The sequence below is a fragment of the Lethenteron reissneri genome, unplaced genomic scaffold (genome assembly GCF_015708825.2).
Source record: "Lethenteron reissneri isolate LAM-NWPU_2019-01 unplaced genomic scaffold, ASM1570882v1 scaffold_448, whole genome shotgun sequence".
Lineage (NCBI taxonomy): Eukaryota > Metazoa > Chordata > Hyperoartia > Petromyzontiformes > Petromyzontidae > Lethenteron > Lethenteron reissneri.
Window position 1 is genome coordinate 48464 of NW_026891970.1, and position 12848 is coordinate 61311.

Below are 12848 nucleotides of genomic sequence, written 5' to 3' on the forward strand. Positions count from 1 at the left end.
GCGGCAAAGACTAATTCCATGCCGTTCTGGCTGACCATTCACGGTGACAGCAACGCACAGCGTTGCCACGTCTTACACGTTTTGTTTGGGGGGGTTTTATTATCCCGAAAAAGTTCGCTTAATTTTCCGACCGTACGCATATTTTTCACCGTTGCTGAAAAAATATCACTAAAAATGAACACCGCTTGTGCGGATTGAATGCAACAACAATTCACAGCGTAACCAGTGAGACGGTTCGCTTGAAAAAAGAACGTATCCTTGACTGCATTTGGTCCCCACGTGTCACTGTCACGGACCGCAGGATTTGCACATTTATTTTTTCTAACAAATAAGGCCCACTGAGTCATGTCGGTTTTTTAACAGAAGCGACCTGGCCAAAAATGATAGCTCAACAAAGCAGCCTCTGTGTAAGTTTATAGCAGCCAAATACTTTGAACGCATGTTGATTCTAAACGTAGAGGTAAACACCGGATGACCCGGAGACAAATCCACCCGCCACCATGGGGAGAACACGCAAACTCCAAATATACAGCAGCAGGCGTCAGGGTCGGGATCGAACCCACAACATCCTGTATACCAGGCGAGGTAGTTAACATCTCCTAGCCACCGTGATGATGATGAGAGAGAGAGAGACACGCAAGCTCCAAATATACAGCAGCAGACGTCAGGGTCGGGATCGAACCCACGACCTCCTGTATACCAGGCGAGGTAGTTAACATCTCCTAGCCACCGTGATGATGATGAGAGAGAGACACGCAAACTCCAAATATACAGCAGCAGGCGTTAGGGTCGGAAATGAACCCACGACCTCCTGCACACCAGGCGAGGTAGTTAACATCTCCTAGCCACTGCAGCAACCCAATCTCAATGTTCAAGGGCTCTTGTATGGTGCCATTAAAAAAACAAAACAGCATTCTTATTCTTATTAACCAGCGCTTACAATAGAGTCAATAGTTCGTTTGCAAGGTTCGAGTTCAAGGTCATTGATTAGGTATAGCCCTGTGAGCCATTCGGCTCTTGAAGGTGGTTACTGTGTTATTACTGTACGGTAGTAATACAGTAACAGAGCTGATCGACCCTCGGGGATCGATACACAAACGAGGGGTGGGATGGTGAGGCTGGCCAGCGACTTGTGGCTTCCTTGTGGCTAAACTCGCGCCATGGGAATGTGGAATTTCCACGGGCTTCTCGACGCTTCTCTGCGGTTGAAATTTTATTGTTTTAAACCGATAGTATTGGACATTAGCGACTAAGTTTTTTGCAACAGAAACTTCTTTTATTATTTCCCTTCTACGTGACTTTACCAAAAGAACCAAGAATGTGAATCCCTGCAGTCACGAAAGCTTCATATCGAAACAACCACAACAACAACACAACAACCACAACAACACACAAGATGATGGCAGATATTTAACACGTTGTTATATTTAAACAATCTAACAACACAACCACAACCACCACCACAACAACACAAGATGGCAGATATTTAACACGTTTATATTTAAACAATCTAACAAGACAACCACCACCACCACAACAACACAACAACCACAACAACAACAATATGGCAGATATTTGTCACGATGTTCATATTTAAACAATCTAACACCACCACAACAACAACAGCAAGATGGCAGATATTTGTCATGCAAGTCTTTACTTACTTCGTGTTAAACTGCAGTGTTCGTTACTGGGCTGCAACGCCACCTACTCACAACAACACAACAACAACAACACAACAACAATATGGGCAAGCTCACACGAGAGTGGGGGAGAACTTAGCAGCAGCAGCAACAACAACAACACAACAACAATATGGGCAAGCTCACACGAGAGTGGGGGAGAACTTAGCAGCAGCAGCAACAACAACAACACAACAACAACATGGGCAAGCTCACACGAGAGTGGGGGAGAACTTAGCAGCAGCAGCAACAACAACAACACAACAACAGGGACACTGGCGAATTGAATTGTCATTTGATATTTGAGCCCAGCCACTTACTGCCACCCAGTGGCTTCTGCTAAGCGCTGCTGTTGGAGTGCAAGATGACAAATCTGACCACAGCCTGGGGCACAATGGCCCATCATCATCATCATAAGCCCTTTAATAAGCATGGCCGTTGACCCTGCAGGCCACTGAGCGAGCAACCCAACGTTCCTACCAGCTCCCTCCGCAGCAGGACGATGTGTTCATACACTAACATCTATACGCAAGGCGACTTTTGGGGGTAAATAACAGCTATTGTTTTATTTTTCGATTTAAAGCTTTCGTGACTGCAGGGATTCATCTTCTTGGTTCTTTCGGTAAAGTCACGCAGAAGGGAAGTAATAAAATAATAAAAATAAAACATAATAAAATAATTCTCACGACGTTTCGGCCACAACGCAAGCAGCCGTCCTCAGGTGAAAAGCAGGTCTTAGAGCTGCCTTGTCTCCCTCGGACAACCGTGTCTCCCGTGGCCTACACAAAGAGCGGAGCAGCTGCACGAGAGAGACACGGGGAGAGAGAGACACACAGGAGAGAGACACGGGGAGAGAGACACGGGGAGAGAGAGAGACACGGGGAGAGAGACACGGGGAGAGAGACACGGGGAGAGAGACACGGGGAGAGAGACACGGGGAGAGAGACACGGGGAGTGAGACACGGGAAGTGAGAGACACGGGGGGAGAAAGACACGGGGCAAGAGACACACGGGGAGAGACACGGGGAGAGAGACATGGGAAAGAGACGTGGAGAGAAACATGGGAGAGAGACAGAGACATGGGAGAAAGACACAGGGAGAGAGACATGGGGAGAGAGAGAGACACAGGGAGAGAGACACGGGGCGAGAGACACACGGGGAGAGAGAGACACGGGGAGAGAGAAATAAGGGGAGATAGACATGGGAAAGAGACGTGGGAGAGAGACATGGGAGAGAGAGAGATATGAGAGAGAGAGTAAACTAAACTAAATATAAAAACTAAAACTCTAACTGTTTTCGTATTGACCAAGCCCCACTGACGCTTTTTGTCAGAAGTGATCAAAAATGAGATCAGCTCCACTGAGGAGGGGAACATCTTGATCGTCATCAAAGAGACACCTACAGACACCCACAGAGACCCACATACACCCATAGACACCCACAGAGACCCACATACACCCAGAGACACCCACAGACACCCAGAGAGACCCATAGAGACCCACATGCACCCATAGACACCCACAGAGACACAGAGAGACCCATAGACACTCACAGAGACCCACAGAGACCCATAGACTCCCACAGAGACCCACAGAGACCCATAGACCCACAGAGACCCGTAGACACCAGCAGACACGCACAGAGACCTACAGAGACCCACAAAGACCCACAGAGAACCACAGACACCCATAGTGACCCACAGAGACCCACCCAACCATTAATTCACCCACTCACTCTCCTAGACGCTCACTCACCCACTCACTCTCCTACACACTCACTCACCCACTCACTCTCCTACACACTCACTCACCCACTCATCCTCCCAGTCACCCACCCACTCACTCTCCTACACACTCACTCACCCACTCACTCTCCTACACACTCACTCACCCACTCATCCTCCCAGTCACCCACCCACTCACTCTCCTACACACTCACTCACCCACTCACTCTCCTACACACTCACTCACCCACTCATCCTCCCAGTCACCCACCCACTCACTCTCCTACACACTCACTCACCCACTCACTCTCCTACACACTCACTCACCCACTCACTCTCCTACACACTCACTCACCCACTCACCCTCCCAGTCACCCACCCACTCACTCACCCCAACGTTGGCTTATGGGGATGACTTCATACGCACAGAGGTAGTACACACAACAACGACCGCCATTCGTTACCACGATGCGTGTTGCCAGGCCACGTGCACGTTGAGGCCACAGGTACACACAAACACAGGTACACACAAACACAGGTACACACAAACACAGGTACACACAAACACAGGTACAAACACACACACAGGTACACACACAGGTACACACACAGGTACACACATACACAGGTACACACACACACAGGTACACACACAGTTACACACACACACAGGTACACACACAGGTACACACACACACACAGGTACACACACACAGGTACACACACACACAGGTACACACACACACAGGTACACACACAGGTACACACACACACACAGGTACACACAAACACAGGTACACACACACAGGTACACACACACAGGTACACACAAACAGGTACACACACAGGTACACACACACACAGGTACACAGGTACAAACACACAGGTACAAACACACAGGTACACACACACAGGTACACACACACACACAGGTACAAACACACAGGTACACACACAGGTACACACACACACAGGTACACACACACACAGGTACACACAGGTACACACACAGGTACACACAAACACAGGTACACAAACACATAGGTACACACACACAGGTACACACAAACAGGTAGAAACACACAGGTACACACACACACAGGTACACAAACACACAAGCACACAGGTACAAACACACAGGTACACACACACAGGTACACACACACACAGGCACACAGGTACACACACACAGGTACACACACACACAGGTACACACACAGGTACACACACACAGGTTCACACAAACACAGGTACACAAACACACAGGTACACACACACACAGGTACACACAAACACAGGTACACAAACACACAGATACACACACACAGGTACACACACAGGTACAAACACACAGGTACACACACACAGGTACACACACACAGGTACTCACACACACAGGTACACACACACACAGGTACACACAAACAGGCACACACAGGTACACACACAGGTACACACACACAGGTACACACACACAGGTAAACACACACAGGTAAACACACACACACAGGTACACACACACACAGGTACACACACACAGGTACACACACACACAGGTACACACACAGGTACACACAAACAAGTACACACACACAGGTACACACACACACAGGTACACACAGGTACACACACACAGGTACACACAAACAGGTACACACACACACATGTACACTCACACAGGTACACACACACACACAGGTACACACACACAGGTACACACACACACACAGGTACACACACACACAGGTACACACACAGTTACACACACACACAGGTACACACACAGGTACACACACACAGGTACACACACACACAGGTACACACACACAAGTACACACACACACAGGTACACACACACAGGTATGCACACACAGGTACGCACGGATACAGCCTATTGATGACAATGTTATCCCAATGGAAATCGACTCCATATGCCCATTCCTCTACAATCGATTCCTAATGTAATCCCAACACAGCCTTACCATCAACACCACCATCATCACTGCCATCACCACCATCACCACCACTTCACCATCACCACCACTATCACCATCACCACCATCAGCATCACCATCACCACCACCATCACTATCATCACCATCAATGCCATCACCACCATCACCACCACCATCACCACCACCATCACCACCATCACCATCAGCATCACCATCATCACTGCCATCACCACCATCACCACCACTTCACCATCACCACCACTATCACAATCACCACCACTATCACTATCACCACCATCACTGCCATCACCACCACTATCACCACCAGCATCACCACCATCACCACCATCACCATCATCACTGCCATCACCACCATCACCACCACCATCAGCATCACAATCATCACTGCCATCACCACCATCACCACCACTTCACCATCACCACCACTATCACCATCACCACCACTATCACTATCACCACCATCACTGCCATCATCACCATCACCACCATCACCACCACTATCACTATCACCACCATCACCACCACCACCAATACTCACCTTCAGTAGTTAATATCAGCTACCACCATCACCAGAAATGACTCCACACGAGTCAATATGCTAATGAGCACTCGCCCCTCCCACCCACCGGCTCATTTGCATAAACCACGCCCACAACCATCACCTTGTGATGACGTCACACACACACAAAGACCCCCCGTGTAGCCTGTAACAGACTGTAGGGGCAAGTGCTGTTAGCGAGTAGCACCTGTGAAGGCTGGAACGGTACACGAGGGGGTGGGTGGTCAGCACTACGCCCGACCGCCTTTGTCTCCCCAGTGGCGATGTTGACTACACACCGCACCACGAACTCATTTGAGGCCGAGTCGACCTAGGGGAGGCCCAGGACCGGTAGCAACAGTGAATCCCCAGGTACAGCCTGGGAGATTGATTGGTCCACACCCGAGAGAGCTTTGGGTGTGGACCAATCAGGACAGTGCACACATGATCAGAGTTGTGTGTCTTGTTTGCATTAAGGCCGCAGGTATTGTGGCCAATGCAAACATGACTCTTCGTAAAAAGGTGTCAGTTTTGGAACCTAATTTTCCAGTAAAAAATATGATAATTGGTTTTTTACCCTTCTATCTGGCAACAAAACTGACACCTTTTTTACAAGGAGTCATGTTTGCATAGACAGCAATACCTGCAGTCATAATACAAACAAAAGAACATAACATATACATTGTCCTTGAAGTTGATTGGTCCACACCCGAGACAGCTTTCCTTAGAGCCTAGTCTCACATGATGTTGGACCAGATGACGCCAAAAGGCGCACAACTCAATACAGTGCACCATCAGAGTATGAGAGCTCGGGGTGAAGCATTTACACCATTGGAACCTCATTTGCCAGTAAAAATATGATAGTTGGTTTTTTACCCTTCTATCTGGCAACAAAACTGACACCTTTTTTACGAGGAGTCATGTTTGAATAGACCACAATACCTGCAGCCATAATGCAAACAAAAAACATAACTCTGATGATGATATGCACTGTCCTTGAAGTTGATTGGTCCACACCCGAGACAGCTTTCCTTAGACAGCTTTCCTTGTCTATGCAAACATGACTCCTTGTAAAAAAAAGTGTCAGTTTTGTTGCCAGATAGAAGGGTAAAAACCAATGATCAGTTATGGCCATTTCAGAGAGAGTGTTTTGTGTGTTTGTGCTGCCTCGGCCCTGCTATTACTACTGCTGCTACTGCTGCTGTTGCTACTACTACTGCTGCTGCTACTGCTGCTATTACTACTACTGCTGCTGCTACTACTGCTGCTGCTGCTACTACTACTGCTGCTGCTACTGCTGCTGCTACTACTACTGCTGCTGCTACTGCTACTACTGCTGCTGCTGCTACTGCTACTGCTGCTACTGCTGCTGCTACTACTGCTGCTACTGCTGTTGCTGCTACTGCTGCTGGTACTACTGCTGCTACTGCTGTTGCTGCTACTGCTGCTGCTACTACTACTACTGCTGCTGCTACTGCTGCTGCTACTGCTACTACTGCTGCTGCTGCTACTACTACTGCTGCTACTACTACAGCTACTACTGCTGCTGCTACTACTACTACTGCTGCTACTACTGCTGCTGCTACTACTACTACTGCTGCTGCTACTGCTACTACTGCTGCTACTACTGCTACTGCTACTACTGCTGCTCCTCTCTGCGAACTTTCGGCGTCTCGTGAGGCAAGTGGAGAGTTTCACCGCCACCACTGCCAATGTCTTCTTGATCGCTCCCACTCCATGTTAGCAGGCAGGGTGTTTGTACGTCCGGAGTGGCACCCGCACGTGTGGCCACGACTACGGCGTTCCGCCTCCCGGTACGAGTTGAGACGCCTCATCATCATCAGCAGCAGCATCATCAGCATCATCATCATCAGCATCATCATCATCAGCAACAGCAGCATCATCATCAGCAGCAGCAGCATCATCATCAGCAGCAGCAGCATCATCAGCAGCAGCAGCAGCAGCATCATCATCATCAGCAGCAGCAGCAGCAGCATCATCATCAGCAGCAGCATCATCATCATCAGCAGCAGCATCATCAGCAGCAGCATCATCATCATCAGCAGTAGCAGCAGCATCATCACCATCATCAGCAGCAACAAGGGATCTCTTCTATACAAAACCCTTGACTATACAGCTTACACACACACACATACACAGCTACACACACAGAGATTACACACATACATATACACAGCTACACACATACACACAGATTACACACACACATATACACAGCTACACACATATGTAGTGGTGGTATTGACGTGCGCCGACAGTGATGGATCACGGGGCGCGGGGTTGGGCACGCGATGTGGGCGTGGTATGGACGCGCGCGCCGGTGGTAAGGCGCGCTGACACAAGCTGGGAAAAGAGGATCGTAGCGAGTGCGCAGTGATTGGTCAGATAAGTGGGTGCTCTCAGCGACGTCCGCAGGAGGGGTATAAAGGGAGACGCGCGAGAGCACTCGTGGTCAGTGTTAACCAGTTGAAGACCGAAGACGGGGTGGAGGAGGTAGTGGCCCGAGACCCCTAGTCCCGCCGTCCTTGTGAGGACCGGGGCCCTGTGCGGCTCGGAGCCGAAACTGGGGGACCGTAGTCCGACGCCCGTGTGGGTCGGGACGATGGTACCCAGAGCCGAGACGGGCACCCCGGCTGGGTGTGTCCCGGAAGGCTACGGGGCGTAAGAGCCCGTGTCAGTATAGCTGAGTGGGTGTTAGTCACCCGAGTAGCTGAGTGGGTGTTGGTCACCCGTGTAGCTGAGTGGGTGTTAGTCACCCGTGTAGCTGAGTGGGTGTTGGTCACCCGTGTAGCTGAGTGGGTGTTAGTCACCCGTGTAGCTGAGTGGGTGTTAGTCACCCGTGTAGCTGAGTGGGTGTTAGTCACCCGTGTAGCTAAGTGGGTGTTAGTCACCCGTGTAACGAAGTGGGTGTTAGTCATCCGTGTAACTACAAGTTGGTGAAAATAAAGAGTGTGCTACCCGTGAAGTCGTCTCCTGCCGAGTTACTACATTACACATGCACACACAGCTGTTAAGAGTTTGATGTTTTATTGATTCACAGAGTCGGTGCACATCACGAGTTTCCGTACTCGACTGTCACAGAGACACACAGAGACACACACACAGAGACATAGACACACACAGAGAGACACACACAGACACACACGCAGAGACACACAGAGACACATGCAGAGACACAGACACACAGAGACACACAGAGACACATGCAGAGACACAGACACACACACAGAGACACACATAGACACACACACAGAGACACACACAGACACACGCAGAGACGCACAGAGACACACACACAGAGACACACACGCAGAGACGCACAGACACACACAGAGACACACATGCAGAGACACAGACACACACACAGAGACACACACAGACACACACACACAGAGACATAGACACAACAACAACCGCCATTCGCCACTAAGTGGCGGTGACGTCACCACGATGCTTGTGCCAGGCCAAGTGCACCTTGAGGCCACGTGAAGTGTCGAAAGCCCGCTGGCAGGAGGTCACGGGGCAGACCCAGGTGCCACGGGTCGACTGACCGAGATGACCGAGATGACTGGCTGATGCACCACCTGTGCCCCCTACTGTGCCAACTTGCTGTGCTTTAGCCACCCGGCGCTCCGCTCGTTGTTGTGAGCGTCGCTCCTCCGCCCTCCGTTGTTGTTGGAGGGCGACTGCCTCCAACTGCCCAGTAGCGTCCTTCACGAGCCTCCTCCACTGAGGCCGATCTTGACACCGCTGGTACCAGTCATCGGCAAGTCCACTCAGCTCCACGTCCTCCTGTACCACATCACTCCATCTCTTCTCCAGCCCGTGCCGCGCCCGTCTAGCCCCCTCGATCCGGCCGAACAAAAGCTGTTTAGGCATGCGGTGGCTGGGCATGCGGGCTACATGACCCAGCCAACGCAGCCTTGCCTGCCGGAGGAGCTCACTGATGGGACTTTGCCCAGATCTTTCAAGGATTTGTGAGCTCCTCACACAATCCAGCCTGGTTAAACCCAGGATGGATCGTAGGCAGGCCAGCCTAAATGTTTCCAACCGGCGAAGATGCTCCACCAGGGGGGTCCACGTCTCGCAAGCGTAGAGAAGGGAGGGAATGACCGTGGCCGAGAAGACCTGAAGCTTCGTGCGGAGCGACAGACCAGGTAGCTTCCACACAGCGTTACGCAACCGATGAAAATATATTGCCGCTCGACTGATTCGGAGTGAGACCTCTGCTGATAGACTGGAGCCGGTCATAAGCACACTGCCCAGGTATGGGAAACTCTCCACTCTCTCCACAACTGCCCCATCACCAATTGGGAGTTGTGGGGGTGGAGTGTCCGATGGTACAAAATACCCAGGCAGGTGCTTAGTTTTGGTGGGGCTGATGGTAAGGCCCCACCTCTTAGTGGCACGCTCCAGTCTCAGCAGCAGCGCCTCCAACTCCTCTTCTGAATGAGCAGCTATTACCAAATCATCGGCATACATAACGTGGTTGACCAATAGGGAGCCATCCCTTGATCGCACCCGGGCGTCGATCAGCCTCCCATTATATCTGTACCAAATGGAAATTCCCCCGGTACAGCTATTGAAGGCTTCACGAACTACGCGGTCAAAATAGATGTTAAATAATGTGGGAGCCAGAGGACATCCCTGTCGCACCCCAAGGTGTACAGGGAAAGGCTCCGACTCCCGGCCACGTAGTTTTACCCGGGCCCGCTCACCATCATGAAGGTCCTTAATGATCGTGAGCAGAGGGTCAGGGACTCCGAAAGCACGAAGAACAACCCAGAGCCCAGTCCTACTGATGGTATCATAGGCCTTGACCAGGTCAATAAAGCAGAGATGTAGGTCTTTTTGGAATTCCCTACACCTCTGCTGTAGCAGACGGACAGAAAATATGGCATCTGTGCAGGACCGCCCTTTCCTGAAACCGCATTGGGGCTCCGCAAGCCTCTCCTCAGCGTGCCTAGCAAGGCGATGTTGAATAATCCTTGCCAGGACCTTACCCGGCACACTGAGGAGTGAGATGCCCCTGTAGTTGTTACAGTCGGTACGGTCCCCCTTCTTAAAGAGGGGAACCACCAGGGCATCCTTCCAGTCCTGCGGAACCCGTCCAGTGGTCCAGACTGTTGTTATGATGTCATATAGGGCAGTCTGTGCACAAACGCCACCCTCCCTCAGCATTTCGCTTGGGAGATCATCTCTGCCCGGTGCCTTTCCTGGTCTCAGACTCCGGATCGCCTTCAGTACTTCCTCAACAGATGGCACCTCAGCCAGCCACTCACAGGGGGTGACCTCTTCCAATATTTGAGGCACCGCAGCCTCAGCAGGGTTATCACCACTTTGTGCCATGATGTTTTCCTGGCTGAGAGAATTTCCCTCCCCCAGGACCTCACAGAAATGCTCAGCAAATCTGCAAACCTGTTCCTGGGGGTCGGAGATTGGATCACCGTTTTTCCTCTAATGATGGTAATAGGTGTGGCGCTGCAGGTTACTTTTTTGATGGAGTTAAATAGTGATTTGTGATCACGGGCCACTGAGGCAGACTCCATCTCCTCAGCAACCCGCGACCACCACCCATCCTTACAGCGCCTGACGGCTCTCCGAACTTCCGAGCGAAGGCTGCGGTAAACCTCCTCATTCTCTGACGTGGGATGCTGTAGGCGATGAGAGTGGGCCTGACGCTTTTTCTCAATTAACCTGAACACCTCCTCTGTCAGCCAGGGTTTCTGGGGAGGTCTGGACCGCGTACCCAAAGCAGCCATTGCAGCTGCATGAGTCACAGTCTTAAACCTCGCCCATTTCCCCTCGACATCAGGTGGAGTGGGGGACGATGCCAACCCCAGCTGCAAGCGATGATGAAATTCTCGCTTGCAACTTTCATCAGCTAACCGAGACCAGGCCACTTTTGGTTGGAATGGGATCCTGGGTGTACACCCACCACCGGAGTGGAAGAAAGGCAGGCGCATCTTACAGATGACTAGTCGATGGTCAGAGGACAGATCAGCTCCACGGTAGGTCCTGGACATAGACACACACACAGAGACACACACACACACAGAGACACACAGACACACGCACAGAGACACACACACGCAGTGACACAGACACACACACACAGTGACACACACACAGAGACACACACACAGAGACATAGACACACACAGAGACACACACACAGAGACATAGACACACACACAGAGACACACACACAGAGACATGGACACACAGAGACACAGACACACACATAGACACACACACAGAGACACACGCAGAGACACACACACACAGAGACACACACACAGAGACAGACACACACAGAGAGACACACACAGACACACACGCAGAGACACACAGAGACACACATGCAGAGACACAGACACACACACAGAGACATAGACACACACAGACACACACACAGAGACACAGACACACACAGAGACGACATGGACACACACGTAGACATGCAGAGACACACACACACAGAGACATGGACACACACGCAGAGACACGTAGAGACACACAGAGACATGCACGCAGAGACACAAAGACACGCAGAGACATAGACACAGACACACCGTTACAGACACAGACACACGCAGAGACACAGACACGCACAGAGACTGGCAGTTGATGCTGCAGCTGCTGCATAGAGTTTGTGTCTCTCTTGTCTTTCTGTTGTCGAGTGGATTTTCTTTCCGGGCCCTCTGGTTTTCCCCTCCACATTTGAGAGACGTGAGTTGCTAGAGTCTTTGCCAACTGCTATAAAGGTTCACGTGATGATGATGATGAACCTCATTGGTAGAACTATCATCGGTAATGCCCAGGTCAGGGCCTTCGAAAAGAGAGCTTACACACACAGCATCTCAATGAGGCCCTTGCCCGCTAAAATAAAACGCGGTCTAGTTTCT